This window comes from Anomaloglossus baeobatrachus, chromosome 11 (assembly GCF_048569485.1).
Source record: "Anomaloglossus baeobatrachus isolate aAnoBae1 chromosome 11, aAnoBae1.hap1, whole genome shotgun sequence".
Lineage (NCBI taxonomy): Eukaryota > Metazoa > Chordata > Amphibia > Anura > Aromobatidae > Anomaloglossus > Anomaloglossus baeobatrachus.
Genome location: NC_134363.1, coordinates 39,025,566 through 39,040,888, shown reverse-complemented (window position 1 = coordinate 39,040,888; position 15,323 = coordinate 39,025,566). Strand labels below are relative to the sequence as shown.

General features: G+C 40.4%; 1 long non-coding RNA gene across 1 annotated transcript in view; it reads right to left on the bottom strand.

Annotated features, from left to right (window-relative positions):
- Positions 1 to 10,031, bottom strand: part of LOC142255987 (uncharacterized) — a 61,902-nt gene extending 51,871 nt beyond the window's left edge. Inside the window, exon 1 of the long non-coding RNA XR_012727465.1 lies at positions 9,938 to 10,031. This is a non-coding gene — a long non-coding RNA (uncharacterized LOC142255987). The remainder of the gene's footprint in view (positions 1 to 9,937) is intronic.
- Positions 10,032 to 15,323: the final 5,292 nt, after the last annotated feature.

Genomic DNA, 15,323 nt, shown 5'->3' with positions numbered 1-15,323 from the left:
AACGATTTCAATACAGATTGAAAGAGAGAAAGCACAAACAATATCTGAGAGACTTTGCGGACTTCAAAGACAATCGGGCATACCAATTAACCATAAACCAGACTGGTGGCCAAATAACTGAGGCTGAACCGTCATCTACAGATACTGATTTTTCAGACGGTGAAGGCTACATACGACAAAGAAACAGTAGAAACAGAGGCAGAGGAAGGGGAAGGAAGGGTCAAAAATCTAGAGAGAGGACAGGCAACGTATCACCTAATCCTTTTTTAGAACCATACCCCCTCAGGAGCCGGTTTCAGCAATTCCCAAAGTAACCTCTAATATTCAGGTTATTAATTTGTCAAAAAAGGTTTTGAGCTCTGCTGAGATGGATCTGCTCAAAAAAGGTCTCTCGTTTGTGCCCACCTCAAATTTTGATATATTTGAATCTGTAAAGGATTTAAATCTGTTCCTGCGCAAAATAAGATGGAAGAAGCATTACTTACGACAGGATGCGAAATTATGCCAGGAATTAGATATCCCTACGGACCTGTTGCCTGACATTAGATTGTTGGACAGTATAGGTGCTGTTGATCCCAACCTTCATGGCCAGGGACCCTTTACTGACCTCAAATGTAAGAGCACAAAATTTCCTCCCCCGGCGGGTGATCAATCGGCCATTGATATATTTGAGGAGCTAGTGACTCGGGAATTGTGCAGCATCTCTCAGTCCTCTTGTCATACACAATATAATTTGTCAAGGGCCGAGATGGAGACGTTGAGGAGCTTGGAACGTGACAGCCACATTGTCATCAAACCCTGTGATAAGGGAGGCAATGTGGCTGTCATGGATGTTGACCAATATGTGGAGATGTGTAAAAGTATCCTAAAGGATGAAACCGGATATGAAAAACTCTCTTCAAATCCACTTAAGCATTACCTGGAAGAATTGAGAGAAATCTTGGATGAGGGAATATTGACCCAAGTAATTGATAAAACTGAATATGAATTTATGTATCAGAGGGAGGCAGTGATGGCAACATTTTACTGCCTTCCTAAAATACATAAAGGTCTCCATCCACTAAAAGGAAGACCTATTGTATCTGGGATTAACAGCTTAACCCAGAACTGTGGTATATATCTTGACAAGATCCTTAAACCATTTGTAACAGCTCTGCCCTCATATGTGAAAGACACCCCTGACCTCTTACGGAAATTAGAGGGTATTTCGGTTAGTGAAGGGGCTCTCCTCGGAAGTATCGATGTGGAGGCCCTATATTCCTCGATACCCCACGATAGAGGCCTAGAAGCAGTACGATACTTCTTGAACTCACGGGGTTGTCAATATTCTAACCACAACAATTTCATTCTCAGACTGTTGGATTTTTGTCTGAGAAGAAACGTGTTTATTTTTGATGGGCGGATCCACCACCAACTCAGGGGTACTGCTATGGGGAGCCCTTGTGCTCCCGCATACGCAAATTTATTCCTGGGTTGGTGGGAGGAGACACGGATCTTTGTAGAAGAGGAAAGAGAGATGACATGTAAGTTTGATGTATGGACCCGCTACATAGATGACATTCTGATCGTATGGAATGGACCAAGAGAGGAGTTGGTTAACTATGTAGCGGGTCTAAATCGGAATGACATCAATCTCAGATTTACATATGTCATAGAGGAAGAAACTCTTCCTTTTCTGGATATTCTCATCCAAAAAAATAGCATGGGCGAAATCTCCACATCAACGTACCACAAGCCCACTGCTACGAATTCCCTCCTCAGGTGGGAAAGTTGTCATCCCTTCCACCTGAGGAGAGGAATTCCAAAAGGCCAATACCTCCGAATACGGAGGAATTGCACTGACAAATGTGTATTCGAGATGCAGGCAAGGACACTTCGTGACAAATTTAGAGAAAGAGGTTATCCTAAAGAGATCCTCAAAAAAGCGTATCATGAAGCCAAGAATATTCCCCGAACAGAACTCTTAGCTAGCCGACAGAAACCCGTTAATGAGGAGAACACCACACGATTCATTACTACATTTGATAATGGGGCTACGGAGGTTCGTAAAATTCTTGAACGACATTGGCCTGTATTGTTGATGGACAGAGATGTAGGCCCTTCACTTTCTCGCCGACCCTTAATTACATACAAAAAAGGGAAATCTCTCGGCGATAGGCTAGTACATAGCCATTTTGAAAGGAGCCATGAAACAAACTGGCTTTCTAGAGAAATTAAAGGGTGCTATAAATGCTCCAAGTGTATTGCATGTCCCTTTATGGAGATTGGGAAAAATTTTAGGAGCAATGTCCTCAACAGAAGTTTTGAAATCCGCCATTTCATCAACTGTCGCTCCCAGGGAGTCATATATAAAGCCACGTGTTCCTGCGGACTTGAATACGTGGGAAAAACTATCCGTGAATTCAGACGTCGAATAGGGGATCACCTCGGTGACATTGAGCACCAGAAAGACAAACCGTTGGCCAGACATGTCTGGGCCAAACATGGTGGTGACCCCTCGGCGATACGATTTGTTGGCATTGATTTGATTCCGAGACCTAAAAGGGGAGGAAATTGGGATCAAAAAGTGCTTCAGAGAGAGACGAAATGGATATTTACCCTGGGTACTGTATCTCCGCAAGGATTAAATGAACATTTGCAATTCGCCAGTTTCATATAGGTCCAGATGGACAACTGCCAAAGATAACCTATAATAATGAATAAAGATTTTGTAACCCTATGGTTTGGGATTGATGGCTTGTTCCGTCTCCCTATCTAGAACTCAATCTATGTGCTACTGCTGGGTTTGGGCCTTGATTGAACTATATTAATGATGTACAGCGAAAGTCAATTGTAACACATAGATGTCACAGCACACCTTCCCCCATTATTTTCCACCATTATCAGTCATATGATTGAGTACATGTTAACATCCTTTCCAATCCAGTAGAACATTATATGCACCGTATGATGTTTTGCATAATTGTTTTTTGTAGCCTCCTAGAACTGGCAGCATGGGTCCACTGACATGCATATAAGAAAGTAGCTACTTCTAATAATCATTAGTGATGTTTTTATCCCCCCCCCCCCTGGTGTTATGACATTGGAAGGGAGAGGGTTGGAGAAATAGGCATTCCCGTAGTTAGATTGTGCACAGTATATGTACCTTTGGTGTATATGAGGGCAAATATATGCTATACTATCTCCCATTAGTGATTTTAACCTAGGGAGATCCTGGGTTATAGTAACTGTACAGCATAACCTGTTATGTTCGGTATATATGGTGACCTAATGGTACTATAACTTACGGGGGTGGACTAAGATAACACCTGGTATTGAATTTTAGCTACGTGATGTGGAGCGCTGGTTTGTGTACTCCTTGTAGGGAGCTGCGCTAGGTATCGGAGAGCTGCGTCTATGTGGGACACGTCACGTGGTAGCAAACACGCCCCCATCTGTGATAGTTCCTGTATAGGAGCGGTGCCCTGTGACGCGCTGCCCGGATAAACCGGATGTGACGCGATTCATACATCCGGTGACCTCTGTGTGGAACGCGGATGTATGCGTTCCACAGGAGGAGCCTGCGCAGTGTGTCTTGGGCAGTGCAAACACGCCCCTAATACCTATGTGTGGATGAATGCGATTGGCTGAGAGGCGCGCCAGTATGGCGCATTCCGATTGGCTGTCGGTGAAAGGCATCCGGAATGATTCCGGATGTGATGTACACACCGGATATACATGTTTTACTATGGAACGCACGCTGCACTGAGCCACCATGTGCCTCTATACATATAGCGTGGCGTTGTATATTGGAAAGTGAAAATAATGACTGAACATGAACACCTGGGGATGAAACTGGCCATTGGTGAGTTTCTGATTAAGTGCAATTCATGATTGGCTCTGCTATATATATATACTCTCTTCTGTGCCTGCATCAGCTCCTATGTGAGTCTGGGTGTAGGACCTGTTACCTCTAAATGCAATACTGAAGTCCCCTGATGAGTCGGAATTGATGAAACGCGTCTGGACGAGGGCCAGGAATATTGTAGGGGCACAAGAGAGGACTAGATGTGGTCTGTTCTTGTAAGAGCAGAAGCTTTGGGGTGTTAGACATTATGAAGGTCTTCTAGGGTCAGTATAGGGCCAGCTGACGCTGTGTGGACCCATATAGAGGAAGCCTTCTGCACCCCAAGCTGCAAGAATGGGTGAGATCAATCCTAACTCATTCTATAAATTTTGAATTGGTAAATTCCTCTTTGAGGATTACCTTGCACTATATGTTTATTATATTGAGTTGTTTTTGATGATTTTTTATATACTCATATTGGACCACTGTCCTTTTTGGAGTGTTAACCATCATACTCAATTTTGTTTTGTGTTTGTTGTGTTTTTTTGATTGGTTTGTTATATCATAGGTTCTCTGGGGCTGTGAGGACTGTTTAACGACAGCAATCCAGAGAACTTTGGGTTAATGTTTTAGTCTAAAAGGATTTTAATACTAGATTAAAAGTTAAATTTTAACCTCTGATTGCTATTTTCTTCATCTCAATTGAGAGTTCCTTAGACCGCATGTTGTCTGGTCACAGCAACAACTTCCAAATGCAAAACCACACACCTGAAATCAACCCCAGACCTTTTAACTACTTCATTGATTACAGGTTAACGAGGGAGACGCCTTCAGAGTTAATTGCAGCCCTTAGAGTCCCTTGTCCAATTACTTTTGGTCCCTTGAAAAAGAGGAGGCTATGCATTACAGAGCTATGATTCCTAAACCCTTTCTCCGATTTGGATGTGAAAACTCTCATATTGCAGCTGGGAGTGTGCACTTTCAGCCCATATTATATATAGAATTGTATTTCTGAACATGTTTTTGTAAACAGCTAAAATAACAAAACGTGTGTCACTGTCCAAATATTTCTGGCCCTGACTGTACATGGACCCCATAGAATACATACAAAAACTTGTGAACAAGAAGGGGTATTTATCATGTTTTTTTTAAGTAAAACTACTGTACCACAGTTGTGAAAAAGTATACAGTTTTTATTATTACAAAAAGTGCAAATATCAAAAATCACATGTGATGACAGTTAGTAGTTAGACATACATAGTTAAAATCCAATTAGATGAGACAGAGAGAGAAAAAAAGGTCCCAGGGAGGGAGACAGACTACCCCTTAACTAAAACTGGTAAGAAAGTAGTATTACTATATCCAGGGGGGGCATATAAGTAACCAAAAGATATCAATAGTATACCCCCTGGGCTAGTGGAGTGATGGAATGTCCATACATTAAACAGTAACCAACAGGATAAGGTCCAGATCAGGGCCTGAATACACCAGTATGTAACACCACCAGAATAATCTCAGAGGACAAAAAAAAAAAAAGTCATATAGTGATGGGTAAAATGGCACCTGAAGGACCTACCTGTGGTATGTATAGCACCCAGAAAGGGAGTCTGTCAGCCTCACATGTGGACCCGGTCCCGACACGTGTTTCGCATGTCCCGACCGGTCTCCCATTGAAGCACATGCAAAACACGTGTCGGGACCGGGTCCACATGTGAGGCTGACAGACTCCCTTTCTGGGTGCTATACATACCACAGGTAGGTCCTTCAGGTGCCATTTTACCCATCACTATATGACTTTTTTTTTTTTGTCCTCTGAGATTATTCTGGTGGTGTTACATACTGGTGTATTCAGGCCCTGATCTGGACCTTATCCTGTTGGTTACTGTTTAATGTATGGACATTCCATCACTCCACTAGCCCAGGGGGTATACTATTGATATCTTTTGGTTACTTATATGCCCCCCTGGATATAGAAATACTACTTTCTTACCAGTTTTAGTTAAGGGGTAGTCTGTCTCCCTCCCTGGGACCTTTTTTTCTCTCTCTGTCTCATCTAATTGGATTTTAACTATGTATGTCTAACTACTAACTGTCATCACATGTGATTTTTGATATTTGCACTTTTTGTAATAATAAAAACTGTATACTTTTTCACAACTGTGGTACAGTAGTTTTACTTAAAAAAAACATGATAAATACCCCTTCTTGTTCACAAGTTTTTGAATGTTTTGGCCACGTAGGGCCTTTACCAAGCCATAGAAAAAGAGATATGGATATCTGTTGTGATTACATTTGGACTAGGTTCTAGTTTGGGGCTCCCTCTTGTTGTCAGTGCTGGTAGTGAAGTTTGCTTGCTGAATAGAAACCAGACAGCTGGGGATGATTGGCAATCAGGTTCTTCTGACTGGGCCTATATAACTGAGTAGTGTTCTCTTGTTCCTGGCCAGTGCTCAATGTTGTCTCCTGTGTGCTAAGGACATTCTGAAGCCAGCCCTTCCTTCTATGTCTACCAGAACTCCTTTCAGATAAGTTTGGTCCTTGTACTTCCGCTGGAGGTTTTCACCTTCTTGTTGTTTTTCTGTTTAGTTACTAAGGCTTATTCCTATTTTGCCTCTGTGGAGTTATGGGTGGAGTTGATCATTCCTTGCTGGGAATGTCTGCGTACCTTACTCCATATTCTGCTATGTATTTTGTTTTGTCATGCTTGGTTCTAATTTCAGTCCCTCCACTATATTAGTGTTTTGTTTGGATCCCTGTAACACCAGACTACTGATATAGTGGGGGAGAGTCCATGTGGGCTCAGTATTTTTCCATATCAGGCATGTTGGTTCTTTTTCTAGGGTATAGCATGGCTGCAGATAGTTTTGGTCTCATCTTTGCTGAATGTTTTCTACCTGTGTATTGTGTTTTCCTACATCACCGTAATCTTTTATGTGGGGGGCTATCTATATCTTTGGGGACTGCTCCGAGGCAGATTAGCCTTTCCTGTATTTCTCTCTGTAGGAATAATTAGTTTTCCGGCTGTGTCGAGGCGACCAGGTCATCGTAGGCTCGTCCCACAGGTACTTCTAGTTGTGTGTTAGTGGTAAGTCTGCAGTTCGCTGAGATTCCAACCACTCTGGTACATTCTGGGTTTCCTAATTTTTTTCCTTTTTCTGATCCTCCTGGGTCACTGAATCCTAACAGTTATCTCTTTTTCTATGGTTTGATAAAGGCCCTTCACGGTGGAAACTTTGCAATTTTTCTGCTCTAATAACGCTACCAAATGAAGGATGTCTGGTTCCCTGGTTTCCTGATTTCGGAGAATGTACAATTGGTGGAGAAAGGCTGAACATGATAGACCAAAGTATTTTTTTTCAGCCTATATAACTATGAAGCTATATATAATTACCTAAATTCAAAGTGTGTCGTACATACCATGATACCACAAAATCAAAACTGTGCACAACTAAGGCAAGTACCACCCCAAGGTAGCTGACTCGAGATTGGTTTCAAGGTTGGTTAATATCCCTAATCATTAACGATCAGGATAGCTATCCAATAGGCTGCACTATCGGAAAGTATTTCTTTCTTTTGGCAGACAAGCCAATCTAGCTGTCAGTGGTGAGGAGTCTTAAAGCTGCAATGCCCCTCTGCGTAATATTGAAATTATCTCTTCAGGGAGGAAGGAGACGAACTCTAGTGCCACCTATTGGAAGTAGCAATCCTAAAAGTCAAAAGTGGCTCTCCAACGAGCCTTTTCATATGAGGATTTATGCCAGATCAGAAACTCAATTTGCACACATTTTGACTTTTAGGATAGCTACTTCCAATAGGTGGCACTTGAGTTTGTCCCTGAAGAGACAAATTGAATATTACCCAGAGGAGCATTGCAGCTTTAAGACTTCTCACCACTGGCAGCCAGATTGGTTTGTCTCCGCAGGGAGAAAGGTTGTCCTCTTAGACCACATTATAGCTTATCATACAGCCAGATTAGATCTCATACTTTTCACTGACGAGGGACAATCTTCCCGAAACACCGTGTCTGCAAATTGATGTTCTGACCTGGCATAAATCCTAGGTCATATGAAAAGGCTTGTTAAAAGGACACTTTTGACTTTTAGGATTCCTACTGTCACACTCCCCGGGTCCCGACGTCGTTTCTCACTCACCGCTCCTGTCCCCGGGTCCCCTGCCTCCAGCCACACGTCCTCCCCGGCACCGCTCCCTGCTCTGGCCTCCGGCACCCGGGCGTCACACATGTGCATTAGGGCGCGCGCGCGGTCACTGACTTCCTCTTAATGGCCCTGCACTCCCTAACAGGATATTGCATCAGTCAGGGTCAGGTATATTAGGAGCTTACAACATTGTCACCAGATGTCAAATCAGGAGACACAAAGAGTGTATATATGCATATTAATAAATTCCGTAACTTCTTTTAGGATAAAACCCAAACTTTATTGAATAGTCAAATATACAAATATTAAAATTCAACAGGGAGACACACCATGTTGAAGGACGGTTATAAGCCCCTATTAAATACACACATCAGTGTTGATCGTCAGATATAATGTCAAAGACACTGATTTTTTATCTCTTATTTGTACATCCTATCAATTATGATTAATCTAGGATCGCTATTGTTGCCTAGATGTTAGTACAATATGACTGCTGTATACTGCTAATCTTATTTCAATTCTATATAGCACTCTAACAGGGTCAAACTAATTCCATTCATCTGACATCATAAGTAGTCATGACTAGCACATGGGTAGAGGCACGGACGGCAGCGCATCAAATGATGGTTTTTTTGGTATTGTTATAGCTATATAGACACTGCATTATCCATGCGTTTAGGTCAAGTGCCTACAATTCGCAGATTAAATTCACACGCATGGATAAATCAATTAATAAGTAGTGTGTCATTCATATTAAACTTATACTCAGATCGATGCGCTGTCATCAGTGCACTCACATCATGTGCATCTACTAACCCAAGAAAGAATTTTTTTGCATCATTAAACACTTAGTGCATATGTATACTTGCGGATATATATTTTTTTCCTATTCAATGTATTAATTTAAATTTAACCCATAATATCTCCAAAAACATGCATGATTTTAATGAATTAAAGAGCATATGTGTAGTTATAATCATAACATTGCAGCACCAGTTATATATAGTTCATATTCCCAATGCACCTCCACGTTGCTAAATTACCAACAAATTATACTTAGTCTAGGATCGATTTTATTACCCAGACATTGAAGTTATACAGCTGCAGTATGCTGCAACTTTTGTTTTAATTATATGTAGCACTCAGCCAGGGTCATAGCAATTCTATTCACCTGACAGCATAAATTGTCATAGCTTGCACGTAGACAGAGGCACAGACGGCAGCGCATCAGATGATATTTTTTATTTTTTATTTTTGTTGTAACCATATAAATACTGCGTTATCCATGCGTTTAGGTCTAATGCCCATAATTCATTGATTTAATTTATACACATGGATAGGTCAGTTATTGAATAGTATATCATTCCTATTAATCTTATAATCAAATTGGTGCGCTGTCATCGGCGCGCTCACACCATGTGCATCCACTATCTCAATAGAGTTGCAAAAGCATTTTTATATTTATTATATCGCATTGTGGACGTGCATATTTAAATACTGGTACATATACATGGATATGCTCTTTTTAGATAAATTCAATATATTTATTTACCATTTAAATTTAAATTTATTATCTTCAAAATCATGCATGATTATAATAAATCAGAAGGCATGCATCTAGTTATAGTCACAACCCTGCAGCCAAGCTATATGCAGTTTATATTCTCAGTGCTCCTCAACGTTGCTTGATTGCCATCAACTTTGCAGCACATAGAAAATCACAAATATAGCCACATGCTGCAATACATAGGGCCAGTCGCCATTGTGTTAATTGGAGTATGCAAAATACAGAATAGCAAGTACAAATATACACAGTCACCAGGCGTACATAAATGTCTAGTAGTACAACTTGATTTATAAAAATGTGCCTGTGAAGGAAGCCATATTTGCTAAATAGCAAGGATATACAATTGTTTTTAAAGCGCATATACCAAACTGACGTAAATTCATTTACCTGAGTGTGGGGCACCCGTCCTTCCACCTTTGACGCACGTTTCACTAATGCTTCTTCAGAAAGAGGCGTGTGTCAAAGTGGGGGAACACTGCCAGAGATATACTATAATGCAACCAATCACATTCAGCCATTTCGGCTATCAACCAATGTATATGCCAGAATCCTGATAGGCTTTGTGTTAGCGCATGGAATAGTATCAGCCGCACTCATTAAAGACACTTGCCAGGTACGCACACCCAGTTCAGTGCATATAAGCACATGGATCTAAAAGCACATATCAAGCAAGTACGAGTGGCATTAACCCCTACATGCGCTGAGCAAATCAGGATGTCAGCGTCCTGCAGACACAATGTCAGTAATAACAAAAATTACAATCACTACCCTATCACAGTGGATTATTTACCTAATTTTTATAAATATATCAGCAGCAAAATTAATCTATATCCCTATAAATAACTTCTTATTTGGATCATAATGCCAATTTTAATAATCATATATCAACGTCGGACAGTCCATTAGGCTTATCTATATATTGATAACAGCGCAACCGCCGCTGAAGCGAACCTTGGCAAATCTCTCATTATATATTAATGCTGTAAGTGATGATTTTCTTTGATTCCACCGAAGAGAAGAAATTCCCATGTGATCTCAGACGTATTCTTGGCCATACTTTAACATATCAAAAAGTCAAATGATGTGGTTGCATTAATTATCTAAAATTCAAATAGACACAACAACATTAGAAATTACATAGACACAATTATGGACAGCTAAAAACACCCACCCATAAAAAACTCACAGGCGACCGGACCATAATAAACCTATACTGTACTCAAAACCCTATACCTGTACCCAAACAAAAAGAAAACCAAAAGAAGAGGCAGGAAAGCAGTAACAAAGGAACTATAGGATCCCAACTTCTTGTTCCCTAACCTATACATCTATGGAGCCAAAGAACTATAAGCGGAGCACCATCTTGAGAGCTAGTCATTCAAAAATGACCCAAACCCATTGCTCTCATTCAAACCCTGGGGGGTCATGGATCCAAGGCGGTAAATCCATTTGCATTCAATTTTGGCTAGAGCATAGCCTAGATTACCTCCCCTCGGGCCCAAACTTACCTGATCAATTGCCCTAAACTGCAACCCGTTGGTTTTACACTCATGGTACATTTTGAAATGTCTAGGCAAACTTTTTAATGTAGTCACATCTTCCACGGTCTTGGCATTTCTAATATCTTTCAAATGTTCCAAAACTCGCACTTTCATTTCTCTCGTCGTCAGACCCACGTATATTTTAGAGCATGGGCATTCCGCTATGTATATTATGCCCACTGATGAGCAGGTGAGAGTCCTACGAATTTCAAAAGTCCTGGATCCGTTATAGTTGTGGAATTTCTTCGTTTTCACACAATTACCACAGGCCTTACATAGGCCACAGGGAAAAAAACCCCATATCGAGGGGGTAGTTTTTCTTGTAGGTCCATTCCCAGCATAATAGCTGTGAACCAGCAGATCCCGCAAATTGCTGGATCGTTTGGCCACCATTGATGGTTTTGGAGGCAGATAATTCCTTAAAATAGGGTCAGATAGCAATATGTCCCAATGTTTTTCAACTATATTCTTCAACTGTCCCCATTGGGAATTATATGTGGTAATCACTCTGGTAACATTATCCAATTCCTCCTTTGCTTTAGGTCTTGATCTGAATAGCAGATCATCCCTTTTTGTATTGGCCGCCCTTTTATACCCTTTTCTGATGTTTTTCCGACTATATCCTCGTTCTTCAAATCTTTGGGCAATATCAACAGCTTGAGTTTGAAAATCAGCCTCACTGGAGCATATTCGCTTGGCTCGCAGGAATTGACCCACAGGGATGCCTCTTATTGTTGATGGTAAGTGAGACGACGTAGCGTGCAGCAACGAGTTGGTGGCTGTGGGTTTTCGATACATATCAGTCGTTATTTCCCCATTATTATTAGATGTTATTTTTATATCTAGAAACTCCAATTGTTTCCCAAATTTATACGTTAGTTTGATATTGAATTCATTTCTGTTGAGATTAGTCATCAGAGTCTGTAGTTCACTCACCGATCCCTGCCACAGAAACCATACGTCGTCTATATAACGCATCCACTCCTGAACTCCTACCATGGCTGGTATATTGTCCTCTAAAAATATTTGGCGTTCCCAATACCCCAGAAACAGGTTAGCGTAGGAGGGGGCGCATGACGCCCCCATCGCAGTACCCTGTTTCTGGAGGTATATTTTGCCATTAAACGTAAAGAAATTATGATATAACACATATTCAAGTAAAGCCAGGAGGAGTTCAGCAGTGGATGCGTCAATGTCACTAGATCTTAAAAACCAAGCCACCGCTCGTAAGCCATCCTCGTGTCTTATTGAGGTGTACAGTGATTCGACGTCTGCCGTCACCATGACCATCCCCTCATCAACATGAATTTGGTTGAGCCTCTGGAGAGCGGACGTAGTGTCCTTAATAAATGATGGTAGATTACTCACCAGAGGCTTGAGGAAATGGTCAATGGCAACGGAGACAATCTCACACAGGCTGCCGTTCCCGGAAATAATTGGCCTGCCAGGAGGATCTATCGGGTCTTTATGTATTTTGGGAATGAGATAAAGACAGGGCATACGGGGTTGTAGTTTTTTGACATGATCTAAAAATCGTTTGGGAATCGTGCCTTCATCAAAGGCTTTTTCCAGAAGCTGTACCAGCTTGGATTGAAAAATTGCTGTAGGGTTGTTGGTCAATTGTCTGTAGCATGCTGTGTCATCCAATAATCTATACGCCTGCCTCTCGTACAGACAGCACGGCCATACTACAAGATTACCCCCCTTATCCGCTGGTTTGAACTGAATGTCTTTTAGTTCTTGTAGTTGTCTCAAAGCTAGCCTTTCTTGTATATTTAGATTGGATTTCCCCAAAGATCTATCAAATTTCAAATTTTCTATTTCCCTGGTTACCAACTTGGCAAAGACATCCACCGCCGGACACAGAGTGAGTGACGGAAACGTTTTTGATCTACCAAATATATAATCAGGGAACTTACCCTTGTTGGGAATTTCACTCTCTAAGGCCAAAGATTCCAAATTCTTCTTTTGGTTTTCTTTTTGTTTGGGTACAGGTATAGGGTTTTGAGTACAGTATAGGTTTATTATGGTCCGGTCGCCTGTGAGTTTTTTATGGGTGGGTGTTTTTAGCTGTCCATAATTGTGTCTATGTAATTTCTAATGTTGTTGTGTCTATTTGAATTTTAGATAATTAATGCAACCACATCATTTGACTTTTTGATATGTTAAAGTATGGCCAAGAATACGTCTGAGATCACATGGGAATTTCCTCTCTTCGGTGGAATCAAAGAAAATCATCACTTACAGCATTAATATATAATGAGAGATTTGCCAAGGTTCGCTTCAGCGGCGGTTGCGCTGTTATCAATATATAGATAAGCCTAATGGACTGTCCGACGTTGATATATGATTATTAAAATTGGCATTATGATCCAAATAAGAAGTTATTTATAGGGATATAGATTAATTTTGCTGCTGATATATTTATAAAAATTAGGTAAATAATCCACTGTGATAGGGTAGTGATTGTAATTTTTGTTATTACTGACATTGTGTCTGCAGGACGCTGATATCCTGATTTGCTCAGCGCATGTAGGGGTTAATGCCACTCGTACTTGCTTGATATGTGCTTTTAGATCCATGTGCTTATATGCACTGAACTGGGTGTGCGTACCTGGCAAGTGTCTTTAATGAGTGCGGCTGATACTATTCCATGCGCTAACACAAAGCCTATCAGGATTCTGGCATATACATTGGTTGATAGCCGAAATGGCTGAATGTGATTGGTTGCATTATAGTATATCTCTGGCAGTGTTCCCCCACTTTGACACACGCCTCTTTCTGAAGAAGCATTAGTGAAACGTGCGTCAAAGGTGGAAGGACGGGTGCCCCACACTCAGGTAAATGAATTTACGTCAGTTTGGTATATGTGCTTTAAAAAATATTGTATATCCTTGCTATTTAGCAAATATGGCTTCCTTCACAGGCACATTTTTATAAATCAAGTTGTACTACTAGACATTTATGTACGCCTGGTGACTGTGTATATTTGTACTTGCTATTCTGTATTTTGCATACTCCAATTAACACAATGGCGACTGGCCCTATGTATTGCAGCATGTGGCTATATTTGTGATTTTCTATGTGCTGCAAAGTTGATGGCAATCAAGCAACGTTGAGGAGCACTGAGAATATAAACTGCATATAGCTTGGCTGCAGGGTTGTGACTATAACTAGATGCATGCCTTCTGATTTATTATAATCATGCATGATTTTGAAGATAATAAATTTAAATTTAAATGGTAAATAAATATATTGAATTTATCTAAAAAGAGCATATCCATGTATATGTACCAGTATTTAAATATGCACGTTTACAATGCGATATAATAAATATAAAAATGCTTTTGCAACTCTATTGAGATAGTGGATGCACATGATGCGAGTGCACTGGTGACAGCGCACCAATTTGATTATAAGATTAATAGGAATGATATACTATTCAATAACTGACCTATCCATGTGTATAAATTAAATCAATGAATTATGGGCATTAGACCTAAACGCATGGATAACGCAGTATTTATATGGTTACAACAAAAATAAAAAATAAAAAATATCATCTGATGCGCTGCCGTCTGTGCCTCTGTCTACGTGCAAGCTATGACAATTTATGCTGTCAGGTGAATAGAATTGCTATGACCCTGGCTGAGTGCTACATATAATTAAAACAAAAGTTGCAGCATACTGCAGCTGTATAACTTCAATGTCTGGGTAATAAAATCGATCCTAGACTAAGTATAATTTGTTGGTAATTTAGCAACGTGGAGGTGCATTGGGAATATGAACTATATATAACTGGTGCTGTAATGTTATGATTATAACTACACATATGCTCTTTAATTCATTAAAATCATGCATGTTTTTGGAGATATTATGGGTTAAATTTAAATTAATACATTGAATAGGAAAAAAATATATATCCGCAAGTATACATATGCACTAAGTGTTTAATGATGCAAAAAAATTCTTTCTAGGGTTAGTAGATGCACATGATGTGAGTGCACTGATGACAGCGCATCGATCTGAGTATAAGTTTAATATGAATGACACACTACTTATTAATTGATCTATCCATGCGTGTGAATTTAATCTGCGAATTGTAGGCACTTGACCTAAACGCATGGATAATGCAGTGTCTATATAGCTATAACAATACCAAAAAAAACATCATTTGATGCGCTGCCGTCCGTGCCTTTACCCATGTGCTAGTCATGACTACTTATGATGTC